Source organism: Mobula birostris, chromosome 14, assembly GCF_030028105.1.
Source record: "Mobula birostris isolate sMobBir1 chromosome 14, sMobBir1.hap1, whole genome shotgun sequence".
NCBI classification, from domain to species: domain Eukaryota; kingdom Metazoa; phylum Chordata; class Chondrichthyes; order Myliobatiformes; family Myliobatidae; genus Mobula; species Mobula birostris.
The window spans coordinates 13,743,060-13,761,884 of record NC_092383.1 but is presented as its reverse complement, the minus strand read 5'-3'; the positions used below and the strand labels follow the sequence as shown (position 1 = coordinate 13,761,884).

Genomic DNA, 18,825 nt, shown 5'->3' with positions numbered 1-18,825 from the left:
GGATCTTGATGACTGGGCATCTCAGGATCTCCATACCTTCCGCTCAAGCTTGTGATGATGATCATCACCCATTCTCCTTTGAGGCAGATGAATGCCAACACACCTCTCATAAAACTGACACCATAAAAATAGTTCAAATCTTTGAAATACATTGGCATTATGCTTTAGGTACAAGACTGCTAACTGCCCAACTCAAATCAATTTACTTGGTTCTAGTTAACACAAAATAGTTCCTTAGAAGTGATCTGTGTGGTGACAGGCGAGAAATGAATATTTAGTTCCTGGGGAGAAACAACTACAGAGGAATCAGTTGGATTTGATGAACAGGAGAGATTCTACAGATGCTGGAAATCCAAAGCAATGCACTTAAAATACTGGTAGCGCACAGCAGGTCTGACAGCATCAATGGAGGGGAAAAAAAAGCTGACATTTTGACTGAAACCCTTCATCAAGACTGGAAAAAGGGAGGAGAAGCCAGGAATAAGAAAGTGGGGGGAAGGGGAAGGGAAGTAGCTAAAGTTACAGAGGATGATGCGCTGGCAATTCAGGAACAGCTTCTTCCCCTCTGCCATCCAATTCCTAAATGGACATGGATCCTGTGAACAGAACCTCACCTTTTTAATATATGTTATTTGTGTTTGCATGTCTTTAATCTATTCATTATATGTATACTATATAATTGATTTACTTATTTTTATTACTATTCTTTCTCCTTCTATATTATGTATTGCATTGAACAGCTGCTGCTAAATTAACAAATGTCACGACACATGCCAGTAATAATAAACCTGATTCTGATTCTATACTTAGCCAGCATTTCCCAAGCACAATACTACATACGGTAAATTGAGTCATTCTTTGAGAGGAGAAAATCAAAACAAATTTGCAGACCTGCATATAATTCAGAGACAGTCACAGAAAGTTCCAAATGTCTACAATGATAATTTTTCACACCGCAATTTGCTGAGACAAAGCAGTCCATCTTGACTTATAAGATAATATAATTCAATTTGCTCTAAGTGACAGTTATGAACAAGTTATTAGTAATCTTACCAATCTCAGGGGCCCTAAAAAACACTAACTTGCCTTTCTTCTGTTACATTAGGGGGTTAGTTATTACCTCGAATCACCAATGTTAAAAACAATCATAAGCACATTTCTAGGAGAAGCCCACTTCCATTACATGAGGTTCAAGCATGGATTCGAGTTGCATGGCAGAGCGATTACATAACCTTTAAACCACTTTTCCCATCTTTGCAATAATTCACTTTCACAACACAAAGTAAAAATAAGAAAATTAAAGAGAAACAAGAACTTACCAATTAAGCTAGCCACTGATCAAAGGCAAAATCAGTTATCAGAATAGTGGTGAAAAAATGGTTCTCTTCAAGTAACAGGATTTGGACTTCTGACTGCCAACCTACTAAAACAAAAGGTACTTTAATATATGTATAGGCATAAATGGTCTGAGGTTAAAAAGATCTAATAAATTGCAAAAACAAGGCAATAAATAGGGTTTCACATAAAATTCACATCATAACAAACATACCATTTGCACCTATTGGAAAATAATTCCGTTTTAGATGAATCACGATGAAGACAATCCGTCACAGACTGACTTCTTCACTAAATTTACATTGCTATTTTTAACTCTCAGTTATCCCATCAGCTTGTAAATTCTAGCTCCATCTGGAACATCAAAGGTGCTTCAGCTGTCGTTACTCCATCACTCTTCTTGTTGCCAACACTATACACCTCAGGAAAACTGCTCTTGCACACATGAACTATTACTGATTTCTTTCATATTTCAAGAATTTGGGAGTCCAGTGCAATGCATTATATAATGAGCTATATTTATGGCTCTCTAACAAAAACATGCATTCACAGGGTACCTTTAAAATGGGTAGCTACTTTAAGTTGGAGTTATATTTAAGCAGAATCAGGGGCAGTAGCAGAACTGTTGAAAAGACTATTTATAAATGTGAGTCACAAGAGAGGCCAAGAGGAATAGGTCAATGTTACTGATCAAGGTCAGTGAGATTGAACAGTTAAGGAGGGCTATCAACATGAAATAGACAATAGATAATAGGTGCAGGAGTAGGCCATTCAGCCCTTCGAGCAAGCACCACCATTCACTGTGATCATGGCTGATCATCCACAATCAGTACCCTTTTCCTGCCTTCTCCCCATATCCCTTCACTCCGCTATCATTAAGAGCTCTATCTAACTCTTTCTTGAAAGAATCAAGAGAATTGGCCTCCACTGCCTTCTGAAGCAGAGCATTCCACAGAACCACAACCCTCTGTGTGAAAAAGTTTTTCCTCAACTCCGTTCTAAATGGTCTACCCCTTATTCTTAAACTGTGGCCTCTGGTTCTGGATTCCCCCAACATCGGGAACATGTTTCCTGCCTCTAGCGTGTCTAATCCCTTAATAATCTTATATGTTTCAATCAGATCCCCTCTCATCCTTCTAAATTCCAGTGTATACAAGCTCAGTCGCTCCAATCTTTCAACATATGACAGTCCCGCCATCCCGGGAATTAACCTCGTGAACCAACGCTGCACTCCCTCACTAGCTAGAATGTCCTTCCTCAAATTTGGAGACCAAAACTGTACACAATACTCCAGGTGTGGTCTCACCAGGGCCCTGTACAACTGCGGAAGGACCTCTGGGTCCTTAGTGGATCATAAATACAGAAATGCAGTTTTGAATACTTCTTACATAGAAATTCTTCTTCATAGTAACTAAAGTGAGTAGCACAGATGTATTTCAGAGGAAGCTTAAGGCAGAAAAAATAGTAAGTGGTTGTATTAACAAAGATGAGATGAAGCAAGGTGACCTGAATCCAATGGGGAGTGTAAACACAGACACTTAAACATACAGTGGTGCTAGAAAGTTTGTGAACCTTGTAGAATTTTCTCTACTTCAAACATGATACTTGTCCATTTGTTCACTTATTGAGAAAAATGATCCAATATTACACGCATTTGTTGGAAAAGTATGTGAGCCTCTGAGGTAATGCCTTCTACAAAAGCTATTTGGAGTCAAAAGTTCCAATGAATGAGATGGGATTGGAGGTGTGAGTTGCCCCACAAAGTCAGGTTACTGACAGAACCTGGTCTTCTCAAGAAAGATCTGTTTATGTGCACCATGCCTCAATCAAAACAACTTTCAGAGAACCTTAGAAGAAGATTTGTAGAGTTGCTGGAAAAAGTTACAAAAGCATTTCTAAAGACCTAAGTGTTCATCAGTCCACAGTAAGAGAAACTGTCTACAAATGGAGGCTACTCTCCCTAGGACTGGGCGTCCTGCAAGGGTCACCGCAGGAGCACAATGTGCAGTGCTAAAGGAGGTTAAAAAAAAAAGAACCAAGGGTAACAGCAAAAGACTTGCAGAAATCTCTAGAACTTGTTAAAGTCTCTGTTCATGTGTCCACTTAAGAAAAACCCTGAACAAGAATGGCGTTCATGGAAGGACACCATGGAGGAAACAGTTACTCCAAAAGCATTGCTGCAAAAGACCACCTGGATATTCTACAACCTTTCTGGGACAATGTTCTGTGGACAGATGAGACCAAAGAACTTTTTAGCAGAAATGCACATTGCTATGTTTGGAGGAAAAAGGACACTGTACACCCACACCAAAACCTCATCCCAACTGTGAAGCATGGTAGAAGGAGCATCATGGTTTGGGGCTGCTTTACTGCCTCAAGGCCTGGACAGCTTAATATAAGTTGGCTAATGCAACAAGACGATGACCCAAAAGACAAGAGTAAATCAACAACAGAATGGTTTAAAAAGAAGAATATTGTAATTTGGAATGGCTGAGTCAAAGTCCTGACTTTAATCCTATAGAACTGTTGTAGAAGGACCTGAAGCAGGCAGTTCATGCAAGGAAGCCCACCAACATCCGAGAGTTGAAACAGTTTTGTAAGGAGAAAAGGCCTAAAATCCTTCCAAGCTGATGTGCAGGACTGATCAACAATTACCGTTTGTGTTTAGTTGAAGTTAATGCTTCCAAGGGGGTGACACCAGTTACTGAAAGCAAAGGCTCTAATACTTTTTCCAACAAATACATGTAATATTGGATCATTTTTCTCAATAAATCAATGAACAAGTATTATGTTTTTTGTGTTACTTGTTTAATTGGGTTCTCTTTATCTAGTTTTAGGACTTGAGTGAAGATCTGGTCATACTTTAGGTCATATTTCTGCAGAAATAGAGAAAATTCTACAGGGTCAACAAACTCTCTAACACCATTATATAAAGCAAGGCTGGTGAATTGCAAGGAGTGTTAAGCCAAGTGGCTAACTGCCTTACAATATAATTTGAAATCATGGGAGTAAAGTACCATTGGCAAACAGGGCATACAACAACAAGGCCAATGAGAATGTGATTGGAATTAAATGGTATTTGTGTAAATGCTGATGGTCGACGTGGTCTTGGTGGATCAAGGCCCTGATTCCACACTGTACCACATTATGAATGGACAAGTTTGCACTGATAGATCCCCATCCATTTCCCATGGAAAATTCTGACTCCTTTTCTACTCAGACTTCTCGTTTCCTTCTCCTTTTACTATAATTACTCATCATCCAACTTCACTATTTACTTTGGGGGTAATTCATCTCAACATCGGCAACTTATTTAAATAGTAAGAAAATTGTGTGCTCTCAATCTACACATAGGAAACCCCTGAGGAATAAAACCAGAACTCCAAACTGTATAACTTCACCTTTCCAAATTGATCTCCATCTGCCACTTCCCACCCAACTCTGCATCCTATGTCCCATTGTACCCTATAACAACCTTCCACACTAACCACAGCACCTCCAACCTCTGTGGCATCTGCAAATTTAGTAATTCACCACTCCACTTCCAAATCATTTACAAAAAATACGTTGAGCAAGGGTCGCAGAACAGATTCCTGTGGAACATCATTAGTCACTAAATAGTCACTGTGGAACACCATGAGTCATCATCTTATAGATAGCATGTTTCAGGGACTTAAGAAAGAATGGCAGCAAGGAAAGGAAGAACTGCCAAACAAGTACCTCTCACTGACAACCCAAATTCAGTTCCAATTTAATAAAATCCTTGAAGTACTTGATTGATTTGGAAATAATTTTTCACACTCCATTTCCATTGCTCTTATTATTTACAGCTTTAGGCCTCAACCATGACACAATACATTCTTGAGCAACACACACAAAATGCTGGAGGAACTCAGCAAGTCAGGCAGCATTTATGAAGGGAAACAGTTGGTGTTTCGGGCCGAGACCTTTCATCAGAAATGAGAAAAGCAGGGGGCAGAAAAATAGAAAAAGAAGTTGAGGGGAGGACAAAGAGTACCAGCTGTCAGGCAACAGGTGAGTGTAGGTGAGGGGTAAGATGGGTGGGTGGGTGGAAGAGGGGGGAATGAAATGGAACAGTCTTTTAGCTCCTGAGATGTTCCCTGACCAGCTGAGTTGTTCCAGCATTTTCTGTTTTTATTTCAGACACAGCATCTGTATTGTTAAAACATTTTCATCATGGCATGTTTCAGATGGTGAGGCTGTTTAGTCATAGTCATAGAAATTGGTTTTCATTACAGTTGCACCATAAATAATTAAATAGTAATATGTAAATTAGGCCAGGAAATAAGTCCAGGACCAGCCTATTGGCTCAGGGTGTCTGACCCTCCAAGGGAGGAGTTGTAAAGTTTGATGGCCAAAGGCAGGAATGACTTCCTATGACGCTCTGTGTTGTATCTTGGTGGAATGAGTCTCTGGCTGAATATACTCCTGTGCCCAACCAGTACATTATGTAGTGGATGGGAGACATTGTCCAAGATGGCATGCAACTTGGACAGCATCCTCTTTTCATACACCACCGTCAGAGAGTCCAGTTCCATCCCCACAACATCACTGGCCTTACGAATGAGTTTGTTGATTCTGTTGGTGTCTGCTACCCTCAGCCTGCTGCCCCAGCACACAACAGCAAACATGATCGCACTGGCCACCACAGTTTCGTAGAACATCCTCAGCATTGTAATCCTCAGCATTAGTGATGGAAGCCACCTTCTTAAGGCAGCACTTCTTGAAGATGTCCTCATGATGGGGAGTGTTGTGCCCATGATAGAGCTGTCTAGAGTCTACAACCCTCTACAGCCTCTTGCAATCCTGGGCACTGGAGGCTCCATACCAGGTTGTGATGCAACCAGTCAAAATGCTCTCAATACATCTGTAGAAAAGTCTTTTTCTCAGTGTGGAGTGAGCTACCAGTGGAAGCAGTAGATGCAAGTTCATTACTAACATTTAATATAAGTTTAGATAGGTTATGTCGATGAGAGAGATATGGAGAGCTTTGGTCCAGGTGCAGAAAGACCAAGCAGAAGACTAGGTTGGCATGGACTAGATGACTCAAAGGAATTGAAACAGATTAGATTATTAGTCACATGCATATCGAAAAATACAGTGAAATGTGTTGTTTGTGTTAACAACCAACATAGTCTGAAAGTGTGCTGGGGACAGCCCGCAAGTGTCACCATGCTTCCTTGCCAACACAGCATGCCCACAATGTTCAGCAGAACTACACACAGCCAATGTACGACAAGGCAAATACAATAACAACAAACCACACCCTTTCCTACTCCTACACACAGACCTCCTACCCTGAGTCTTGCCAACCTCAGAGATTACAATCCCTTGTCCTCAGGGCCCACTGACCCCAGTCCTTGACTACAGGGATCGCTGGTCTTCGTACTCAGTGCCGGCCAACCAACCCCTGGAAATCGCTGCCTTTCAACCCTGTAACATTCCAAAATCCAGCTCTTGCCCCTAACTCTGCATTTACTACCCCTGACCTACAACTCTCTGTGCTCTCTGATCCTAAGCTCTAAACAGACTCCTAAGTCTCCGTGCTGTCCTCAAAGCCATCTCTACAAACGTAAAGAGCAACGAGGTCTGAGCCATGACCTTGACTGACAGCACAGCTTGGCACCATCTTAAGCAGGAGAGACTATTTTTGTGCTGCAGTGCCCTATGATGCTATCCATGACAAAGTCTGTATACAACCAAATTCCCTATAAGATATTAAAAGCAACACTATGATTAAGTCTGTAGTTCAGCAATTAAAAACACATGTGGAAGGTGGATTAAAAATAAGAAAAATGAATTTTTTAAACTGATTTTCAATCTCACAAGTGCTTGAAACATCTAGACCAGACATACAGTAGAATCAGAATTAGGTTTATTATCACCGGCATGTGATGTGAAATTTGTTAACTTAGCAGCAGCAGCAGTTCAATGCAATACATAATCTAGCACAGACAGAGAAAAAAAACATAATAATAAATAAACAAGTAAATCAATTGCATAGATTGAATAGATTTAAAAGAATGTGCAAAAACAGAAATACTGTATATTAAAAAAAAGTGAGGTAGTGTCCAAAGTTTCAATGTCCATTTAGGAATCGGTTGGTAGAGGGGAAAAAGCTGTTCCTGAATTGCTGAGTATGTGCCTTCAGGTTTCTGTATCTCCTACCTGATGGTAACAGTGAGAAAAGGGCATGAAGGGCAAAAGGGTGCTGGAGGTCCTTAATAATGGACGCCGCCTTTCTCAGACACCGCTCCCTAAAGATGTATAAGCAATATAAACTTTACACCAAGCAGACATCAGTTTCTTCTGAAAACTGCCCACTTCTGTATGAGTGTAAGAAGAGGAAACTTATATTTAGTGAAAGATAATTTCTCATTTGAAAGAGCATTCAATAAATTTTTAAAAGTTCAAAGTACATTTATTATCGAAGTATGTATACATTATACAACCTTGAAATTTGTCACCTTACAAGCAGCCACAAAACAAAGAAACCCAAAAGAATCCATTAAAAAAGACCATCAAACATACAATGTGTAAAGAGAGAAAAAAACAAATTGTGCAAACAATAAAAATAAGCAAATAGCATTCAGAATGAGACAGTCTACAGACACGAAACCCAGCATCACTGCAGCCAGAGCAAGCCACAGCCTCAGTTCAGCACAGAGCCGTGTATACATTGCAGAGCAGCGAGCAGAATCGGCCTGACCCTCACCTCTGGTCCCAACACCCTGCTTTTTAAATCATCCAAACATCACGTCGTTCCTTGCTCTAGGACCCAAGCCCTGTCGATACGATACGCTCTGTGCCTGGACCTCGCCACCACATTTTAGCTCATACTCGACCTTTCCAAATCGGACTAGTGCTTAGATCAATCAAACCTTGGGTCGTTCTTTGCTCTTGGTTTTGGTGAACAGGCCTCGCCTTCGCTGAGCTCAACTCTACCATGAACTGGCTCGCCTGCATCTGCCTCGACTCCGCTTCCCATCCGCTCGCCTTGACTCTGCCTCACTTCCATTGTTTGCGTTGATTGTTTACCAGAAAAAGTGGTATCAATAAAATATTTAGTTGCATCCTTTGCTTTATTTGCCATTGATAAGCAGTTGCTGGGCTTCACCAGTGCCATCTTAAACTGTACAACAACAGAGAAACTGGTCTGAAGCTACATAGCCAATCATCAATCAGTTTTGTTTCAACAACATTGCTGTTATCCTGCCGGATATACAAAAACTCTCAAATGAATATTCAATAATCTCTACTACCTCATTAGGTATTATACCAAGACACACCGAGATCCTTTCTCCCTGTGGCTATAAGACTCTACAACTCCTCCTCCATAAGTATATAAGTATATGGTTTCATTGCATATTCGTATTTTGCACTATTACTTTTTAATGCCCATTTTGTTTTTTTTCATACCTCAATGCTTACGTTTTGTATTTTGACGTATGTATTTCTGACTGAGCAACCTAGCAACAATAATTTCCTTCGGGATAAATAAAGTTTTATCTCATCTTATATTTGTTCGGTTTTGAACATGAAACACTGGTTTTGCATATTGTGCTTTGGAAGGGTGTACAGATCAAATATTATTGCTAATGCTGCACTACATTAGGATATTCTATTTATAGTCACGGTTGTTTTAAGAATAAAACATTTAGAGTAATTTCTAAACAAGCATAATGGCCTGAATTATTTTTTGCCATAACTTATCCCAATTTGTAGCCTGCTAATACTTAGGTTCATTGATGCTTAGAAGCAACTGTTGAAACATTTCACCCAGAGATGGGAATAACAATCTAAAATACAGAAGTCAAAGCTCTACTGTCATACAAATATTTAAAACAAAGATTGCAATACAGGAAGAAAACTCATGTTGCTATTGGCTGCTGCGCAGAGTTTCAACCAAAATACCTATTCTAATCCCACTCTCCTGCCATTTCCCTCCATCCGTCCAAATGTACCCACTTCTCTTATATGTTGGTAAAGTTTCTGTTCAATTGCTATGGAGATAAACCACTCCATTCCTATGATAGCTTACACTTAGCAGACAAAAACTCTCTTTCGCTTCCTGTTCTCCACCACCTATTTTAAGTAATACATTTATTTAACTCCTAAAATCCCTTGCGAGTTCCAAAGATTTTCCAAGAGATTCTGCGGATGCTTGTAATTTTGAACAATACACACAAAATGCTAAAGGAACACAGCACGTCAGACTGCATCCATGGAGGTGAATAAACATTCAACATTTCAGGCCAAGACCCTTCATCAAGACCTCCGTGAGACCTCCAGCATTTTGTATGTGTAGCAACAAAAGAATTATGTTTTATTTATCTGAACTTCATTTTTGGTTTCTATTGTTAGCAACTTCTGTGTGTTACTTTCTACATGCCAGCTGTTAATACTTAAACTAGACAACGGGGTGACCCATTGGAGCACCCTTTGAGAGAAGGGTAGTGCAGTCTGATGTGACCAGAATGAACATTAAATTTTCCTGAATGCTATTGGTATTGCTTTGCTTTGGAAACTGAAGTAGAAAACCTCAGTTTATTAAAGAAGAACAATGCGTAGCAAAGCAAATATAGCAAATACATCTGCTCTCACTCCATCCCCCCGCCCATCTGCTCTCACTCCATGCTCCCGCCTCCCCACTAGGAATAGGGTTCCCCTGGTCCTCACCTACCACCCCACCAGCCCCCGGGTCCAACATATTATTCTCCGTAACTTCCGCCACCTCCAACGGGATCCCACCACTAAGCACATCTTTCCCTCCCCCCCTCTCTCTGCATTCCGCAGGGATCGCTCCCTATGCAACTCCCTTGTCCATTCGTCCCCCCCATCCCTCCCCACTGATCTCCCTCCTGGCACTTATCCGTGTAAGCGGAACAAGTGCTACACATGCCCTTACACTTCCTCCCTTACCACCATTCAGAGCCCCAAACAGTCCTTCCAGGTGAGGCAACACTTCATCTGTGAGTCGACTGGGGTGATATACTGCGTCCAGTGCTCCCGATGTGGCCTTTTATATATTGGCGAGACCCGACGCAGACTGGGAGACCGCTTTGCAGAACATCTACGCTCTGTCCGCCAGAGAAAGCAGGATCTCCCAGTGGCCACACATTTTAATTCCACATCCCATTCCCATTCTGACATGTCTATCCACGGCCTCCTCTACTGTAAAGATGAAGCCACACTCAGGTTGGAGGAACAACACCTTATATTCCGTCTGGGTAGCCTCCAACCTGATGGCATGAACATCAACTTCTCTAACTTCCGCTAAGGCCCCACCTCCCCCTCGTACCCCATCTGTTACTTATTTTTATGCACACATTTTTTCTCTCACTCTCCTTTTTCACCCTCTGTCCCTCTGAATATACCTCTTGCCCATCCTCTGCTGTAATGTTGATCACCGCTTGCAATATTCTTGTGGGGATCTCAAACTGAGATACTTCTGGTGAACCATATCTCAAATGTAATTATGCCAGAGATTTCCAAATTACACATATGGGACATGAAGACTAAGGCTACCCAAGAGACAGTTTAGCTCCAACAGCTGCACTCTTAACAAAAGCAAAGAAAGATGGAGATCATGTCAATATTTCTCTTACCAGACAATCGGGGCAAATTCATAAAGCACTTCCCTTCTTAAGTTACCTTGGTTACATCATAGAATTGTAGAGGAGATTGTCATTGAGCTAATGGAATCTTTTCCTTTCTTAACAAGTTATTCAAAGAGTTCCACAACCTTGCTTGTTCCTCCCATAACCCACTTTTTCCCTCTTTTCAATTTTATGTTAAATTCCCTTCTGCAAATTGCTATCAATTTTGCATCAATTTTTCAGGAAGTGAATTCCAGATCATAACTTGCAAAATCTCCTCCAGTTATTTTGGAAAAATGCATTAAATCTTTGATTTAAAACTGAAAAGCTGGAAATGCTCAGCAGATTAAGCAGCATCTGTACAGACAACAACTAGTTATTCAAAATTAACTCTTTGTCCAGCTTTTATTGACTATCCTGAGAAATGAAACAAAATTCCCTTGTTCGCTCTAATTTAAACCTTCCATAATTTGACCAAGTTCTAAAAATCTCCTATTGCCATCCTGTGCATTACGAAGAACATTTCCAGCTTTTATAAGCACTCATTATATCTGGTATCATTCTAGTAAATGTCAAGCTCTTCTTATAAGGCTTTGGCTTTGTTCCTGAAGTGTGCAGCATTAGTGCTAGACAAAATATCCCAAGTGCCTCTATAAAGGTTTAAATCCCCAAAAAAGTAATTTTCCTTCCAAGCAAACAACTTCAAGAAACTACTCACAAATATTATTGCAAGCTGCATTGCACTTTATACAGTTTGGAACATAGTACATTCATGCTTGATTCATCACTTAACAGGCCAAGTTGCCTGATCATGTCACTTTGCATACACAAGGTAAAACCTTTCAAATAGAAACTAACCAATTACTAAAGAGTTTACTTTTTTCCAATAATTCTGGTGCTTATATGCTTTTCCGTACTCAAGAAGACTACCTTTTAGAGCAACACACATCAAAGTTGCTGGTGAACGCAGCAAGCCAGGCAGCATCTCTAGGAAGAGGTACAGTCGACGTTTCAGGCCAAGACCCTTCGTCAGGACTAACTGAAGGAAGAGCTAGTAAGAGATTTGAAAGTGGGAGGTGGAGGGGGAGATCCAAAATGATAGGAGAAGACAGGAGGGGGAGGGATGGAGCCAAGAGCTGGACAGGTGATTGGCAAAAGGAATATGAGAGAATCATGGGACAGGAGGCCCAGGGAGGAAGAAAGAGGGGAGGGTTAGATACTGGCCTTCCAGAATCAATTCAGGGGAAAAAAAACTAGGAAAATAAATCAAATGCTCAAGGGAAGAAAAAATCATCAACAGAATTTCCAATGTAAAATTTAAAACTAAAAGATATTTCTTCAAAAGTTCTTTCCACAATTCAACACACAGAAATCCAAGTACTTTTGTCATATGTAACACATTACATATTGTTCTTAATTATCAATTACAACTCTGAACTAGAAAGCAACTTGTCTTATCAAAATGCCACAAGTTTAATACTTACTAAATGACTAAAAAATTGATTTGCTGTCCTAAAGTCACTCTGGGATATCGATTATGCTGTGTACAATTCATAGAGGTCAAGAATCTCCTACAACACTGACATAAAATTCATTAGTCAGCACATGCAAATCTCTTTGAAGAGATGAGTACAGTGAAGTATAATGTAATCATTGCTAACAATAGATGTTTATGAATAATTCCAAGACTCGTATCTAATTTCGGGTTTCATTTGATAATACCAACTGGAAATTTCACTCCTGTAATCTGAGAAATAACCAAACACCAGACTATGGATGTAACACAGGCTAGACAGAATGCTAAAGGCTACAAATTTTAAATTAATTGGCCTCAAAACAAAAAATTGGCACCTACCCAAGGTGGACACACTGAACAGCTACAAAATCAACTAACAAGTATTCTTTTAAAAATATTAACTATTGATTGGAAATGTAAATGGAACTTTATAGCTCAACATAAATACTTCACAAAGGACGATGGGGCCAGAAGTGTTGCTCTAAAGATTTGCTTGTAAGACTGAAGACAATTAATAGAACAATATTCACTTTGGATTTTCTGTCTGGAGACAAGGGTTCACAAATGTTCCTCTACAGTGAAATATCATCTCAGTGCAGAGTTCACACCACATTGGACAATAGGAAATCTGTTGTGGCATAAATAAATGTGAAAAAAACTAATTTTCTTATCCCATTAATACATGCAAAGTTCATGTGCTTACAATTTTGATATTGGCCATATAAAAAGTAAATAAAGCTAGTGGACTGAACCAAGCTGATTGCCAACTATCTTCAGCCATTTGCAGTTTAGTGTGTTTCTATCGATTGTGTATGCTCAAGCAAATGTGAAAGTCCAATGCAATCACCCCTCCAATTGCTGAACTCACCAGTGAGCCCAAGGACAAAGCAATGACAACATCCCTAATCAATGGAAATGGTTTATTTATATCACCTCTATGTTTTTAGATTTTTAATACTTTTACAGTGTCAATTTATTAACTACATTTAGAACACAGAAAAACTACAGCGCAATACAAGCCCTTCGGCCCACAATGCTGTGCTGAACATGTACTTACTTTAGAAATTACCTAGGGTTACCCATAGCCCTCTATTTTTCTAAGTTCCATGTCCCTATCGAGGAGTCTCTTAAAACAGTGGTCCCCAACCTCTGGGCCACAGACCGATACTGGGCCGCGAAGCATGCAGAGGTGCAGCAGTAGTCTGAGCGCACCCAGCACATCTTTAATGAAAAAGCCGAAATAAACAAGCTAATTAATTAGGTGCTGCCCGGCACGTAAATGTTGGCCCAGATCAGAGGCGATTGCTGATTTCACTTGCTCTACGTGATGTTCACTCCTCTTTCCAGGGCGCTGGAGCCTTTAGCTGTTCCATTGTTTGGTCAATTTAAACGCCAGCCCAGACAGGCTGAAAAGACAGGGCTGTCAGGATCAAGGTGACATGTTGAATCTACACAAACTTCTAATAAAGTACAGGTGCTGCCGTGGTTTCTCTGTAATGACAGTTACATGCTGGTCCCAGGACAGATCCTCTGACACTTTTCAGAAACAGAAACGTCGATCCTTAATGCCGAAGTTATTGACCCTCTCCACCTCAGTTCCTCTCACGAAGACTGGCTTCTGGGTGGCACCTAATTAATTAGCTTGTTTATTTTGGCTTTTTTCTTAAAGATGTGCTGGGTGTGCACTGGCTACCGCTCCGCCCCTGCATGCTTCGCAGCCTGATATCGGTCCACAGCCCGGAGGTTGGGGACTACTGTATTAAAAGACCCTATCGTATCTGCCTCCACCACCATCGCTGGCAGCCCATTCCACGCACTCACCACTCTGCGTAAAAAACATACCCAACATCTTCTCTGCACCTACTTCCAAGCACCTTAAAACTGTGCCCTCTCGTGATAGACATTTCAGCTCTAGGAAAAAGTCTCTGACTATCCACACAATCAATGCCGCTCATCATCTTATACACCAAATACATCTTACGTATTTTAATAGTTTTTAGATATCTATGATTAAAGCATTTTACAGCAGTGATCTTCAAAATATGCTGTGTAGTTCCATGATAAAGCTTCAGTGGCGCACCTCCCAAGACTGAGTTACCTCTTAGAACTCACTCCACCTTAAAGGATATCTCTCAGGTGTGAAGATTAAAGTGTGAACTCCTCCACATGCAAAAACACCAATTGCAGTAGGTGCCTTGTCCAGGGAGCGGGCTGGATGGCACAACAGAAATCTGAACATACCAGGCACTTCGGGCAAAGGAAAGTGACAGATGATTCAAAGGCATTATGGAGAACAGTAAGATGGCTGATGATATATTTTCTCTTTGCTCTCTGGAAACTGCAACGTACTCTGGATTTAAAGCAGAATTGAAGATATTCCTACCAGTAAAAATTAAACTCCCGATCTTAAATGCATACCCAACTGACACATGGGATTTAAGTTAATGAAAAAACAAGATATGTTAAGTACACTCGGCACTTTTACACACCACACAAGCAACAATGTACAAAACAGCAGCAAGTTACTGACAAACAAAACACCATCAGTGGTTAAAAATGTTGTAAATAAATTCTTCTGCAATGATCCCAAGGATAATTATGAATACTAAATAATTTTTTAATACTGTTGCAGTTCAAACCATTGGACAACAGAAGAATTTCCTCCGCTTAATTTCAGTCATTATTAAATCGAGAATATTTTTGTTTAATAATAAAATCAATTTAAAGACGAAAATAAACAGATTGAAGGACACTTGTAAACCCATTCACTTAGCATTTAATTCATTTGAACATTCTTGCAGTAAACATTTTAATTGTGAATGTTCTACAATGAAAAATATGCAGTGAAAACAGTTTTCAGGTCAGCACACAAAAGGATTTAAATGACGGATGAAACCGTTTGAGCTACAATTGCAGTTAAATCATCGCCTGCAGAATTGTAATTATGAGCATTGCATCTACATCAGCATATAGCAACAAAATAAAATTTTATCCAGCAATTCAAGAGTCTGAATTCAAAAATATCAAAAATAAATCTCATCATCACCTCTCAAGGGCATCTCTGCAAAGGTGATATATGCTGGCCTTGTTATCAATGCTTAAGTCTTAAGAATGAAATGCAGAGTGTCATGAAGTCAAAGTCATGCACACAATGCATGAATTTTATACCAGGTATTACACCAATGAATTCCAGATTACAGTCAAATAAACATTTTATTACAAATGTGATACACAAGCTGATCATATTCATGTGTAATCCTTTTCCAAAAGCTTATATACTACGAATAAACTCTTCTCAGGCTTCCAGCCGGGTACAGGTATCGATTTTAACACGTTTGGATGACAGACTTTGACATCTTCATCAGGGATGATGCGTGGGCATGTCTAGTCCGGATGTATTTATATCTGCGTAGTCCATCCCTCAAATTGGTTAGTCCTCATCCACACACAAAATGCTGGAGATACTCAGCAGGTCAGGCAGCATCTATGGAAAAAAAGTACAGTCGGCGTTTCCGGCCAAAGGGTTTTGAGTCATTGAAATCAATCCTATGGTAATTGCAAATGCAATGTTCTGTTACCGCCGATTTCTCTGTCGGTCGCCCCTTTCTGTGGCATTTTTGGGACTGCCTGGTAAAGGAAGCTACTGAATTAAAAGTAGAGGAAAAGAATTTTAACAAAGACGAAGGTCTCGATCTAAGTAAGAACTGGAATTTGATTTTAAACAAGGTGGGAGAGCAGAAACTTGACTGGATGAGGACTAACCAATCGAGGGGAACAGATCTTGGGTGTATAAATACCACTGGACTAGACATGCCCAGGCATCATCCCTGATGAAAATGGCAGAGTTTGTCATCGAAACGTTGGTTATAATCAATACCTGTACCTGACTGGAAGCCCAAGAAGAGTTTATTCATCATATATACCGGAAAAGCACTGGATCTTTTTTCAGCTTATCTGTCACAGGGAGTGATTATGGAAACAGTTCAAAATTAAAAGAAACATTTTCAGTGAAAGAAAAGTTAACTGATCCACAATCTTGAGAAAAGGTTTCTGGTTTATATAAAACATCTGAAATCCAGTATCTTGGATTCCATTCCATAAGAAAAATATTTAAACCAAAAAGTTATCACCCAAACTGCAGACATCTACATAGTCCATTTTGTTATGCATACTTGTTTGAATGTAGAATGTGGTTTACCCCATTACAATAAAAGACAAATATAAAATTCCCCTATTGATGCAATATCAAAAAGGCAATAGAATAGCTGACATGATGGACCCTTAAAACTATTTCACAAAGCTTTAGTTTAATAACATACATCTAAAATATAGTAGATATTTGTAACACTTTTAGTAAAGTTAGTTTACACAGGAACCTTAAAAGTATTGAAAGCAAGTAACTAAAAACATCCCCACAGGTTGACTTTTAAGTAGGTGCAGTGATATTTTCCTCATTGGTACAACTTTCTCCCAGGCTGTGTACTCAATCAAAAGCTAAGGAGCAACTGAATCCTCACAGTCTAGGTACTAAAGCCAGTGTAATCACATTGAGAAAAAAAGCATCTTTCTCATCTGTTTAACTTACAGGTAGAATTCCACCAACAGATAGGATGGAAGAGAGAGACCAGATTGACCACAAAGGGACATTATCTACCCCATGCTCCATTTATCACTCAGAATTACATCAGAGGCTGGTGAATGCAATGAACCACTGCAGGTTGGCAACTTCCAATTCTGTGCTTGACTCTCCAGAAGTAGGATGGGCCAAATGTAAACACAGCAGGCTTCCAATGGCAATTCAATTATTGCTTCAAACAGACAGGAATGCAATAGCAAACAGGAATGAATAGAGAGACGGTGGCCTTAACTTCCTTCAGCACTGAAATGGAGACTTTTTTGCCTGCTCAGGTGCTGGGAGGCAAAGGCTAGTGACTGCAGAGATAAGGAAGGGAAGGGAAAGTGGGGTGATGAGAGTAAGAGGAGGATGCTTAATGCAGGAACAAAGGATGATTGATGGGAATGGGAATGATTGAGGAGGGAGGGGGAAGAAAAGGTGATGATAGGAGGAGGGGGGAAACCAGCAGGGGTAGGATGGAGGCAACATCAGGGGGAGAGGGAGTAACTGACGGGGGAGGGAAGGGGGTGACTGGCAGGGGTGGGAAGGGGGCGACTGATGGAGGTGAGAAGAGAATGACCGACGGGGGCGGGAAGAGGGACTGTCTGGGAGGGAAAGTGGTGCCTGATCGGGGGAAAGGGGTGACTGATGGGGTAGGAGAGAGGTTACTGACATGATAGGGGAGGGGATGACTGAGGGGGTTAGCCAGTGACTGACACGGAAGGGGGTAACTGATGGGGAGGGGAGGAAAGGGGGAGACTGACGAGGGGAAGGGGATGGCTGACGGGAGGGGAAGGGGTGACTGATTGGGGGAAGGGGTTGACTAAAGGGGTGGGAAGGGGGTAACTGATCGGGAGTGGGTGACCGATCGGGGGAGAGGGGAGGGAAGGGGGTGGCTGATCGGTGGGAAGGGAGGTGACTGATGGAGAGGGGAAGGGGATGACTGACGGGGACTGGAAAGGGAGACTGAAGTGGAAGGGCAGGGAGTGACTGACGAAGGAGGGGAAGAGATGACTAACGGGGGAGGGGAAGCGGTCGGAAGGGGTGACTGATCGGGGGGGTGTGGAGAGGGTGATTGACAGAGGATAGGGTGATTGGTGTGAGTGAAAGGGATAGGAGTTGATTATTGAGGGAGGCTAATGGGTAAAGAGAGAAAGATACTGGCCGGCGGCTGCAGGAAGGGAAAGGCCAGCCGGCAGCTGACGGGGTGGTGTAATACCGGCGCTTCCTATTCCTGAAACCCGCAGGCCGGCGCCCACACTCCGACTGCATCCATTTCTCCTCCATAGAGACACCACCCCCTCCCACCCTTTCATTTCCCCACCTCCCCTCACATTCCAGCACTTTCCTCACCTCTGCGCCCAGACACCACCGAACAGCTCCTCTACGCCGGGCAATGAACTAGTCCCGCCCAACCGACACCACTCACCGTCATTGGCCTGAATTTCTCATAGTCCCGCCTCCATCGCTGACTTCTGAATAACTATTGGGCATTGCGGAAGCCCGTCGACCAGCTACCGAGCCGCCCTTGTCCTAATTACGTCACAAGTATAGGTCTAGCCTCCTGTCTCTCTCTCCCTATTTGCCGCTCATCACCCATAGGATGCAACACAATATTGATGATTGACAATGCAGTCAACCAATAGAAAGTAAGATGTCTGGAGCCCTTATATCAAAGCAAAAGTACGGTAGAAATCTAAAATCAAAAGAGTAATCAATGACTTATTAAGTCAAGACAG

At 41.1% G+C, this 18,825-nt stretch overlaps 1 protein-coding gene across 2 annotated transcripts in view; it reads right to left on the bottom strand.

Moving 5' to 3' along the window:
• Positions 1–18,496, bottom strand: part of LOC140209707 (monoacylglycerol lipase ABHD2-like) — a 91,415-nt gene extending 72,919 nt beyond the window's left edge. The window contains exons 1-2 of one of the 2 annotated variants that reach the window (XM_072278118.1): positions 18,440–18,496; positions 1,320–1,420 (exon numbers count right to left, since the gene is read on the bottom strand). The gene's annotated coding sequence lies outside the window, so the exon portion shown is untranslated. Of the gene's footprint in view, positions 1–1,319; positions 1,424–18,439 lie in introns of both variants that reach the window. The other variant, XM_072278117.1, reaches the window with a different exon arrangement.
• Positions 18,497–18,825: the final 329 nt, after the last annotated feature.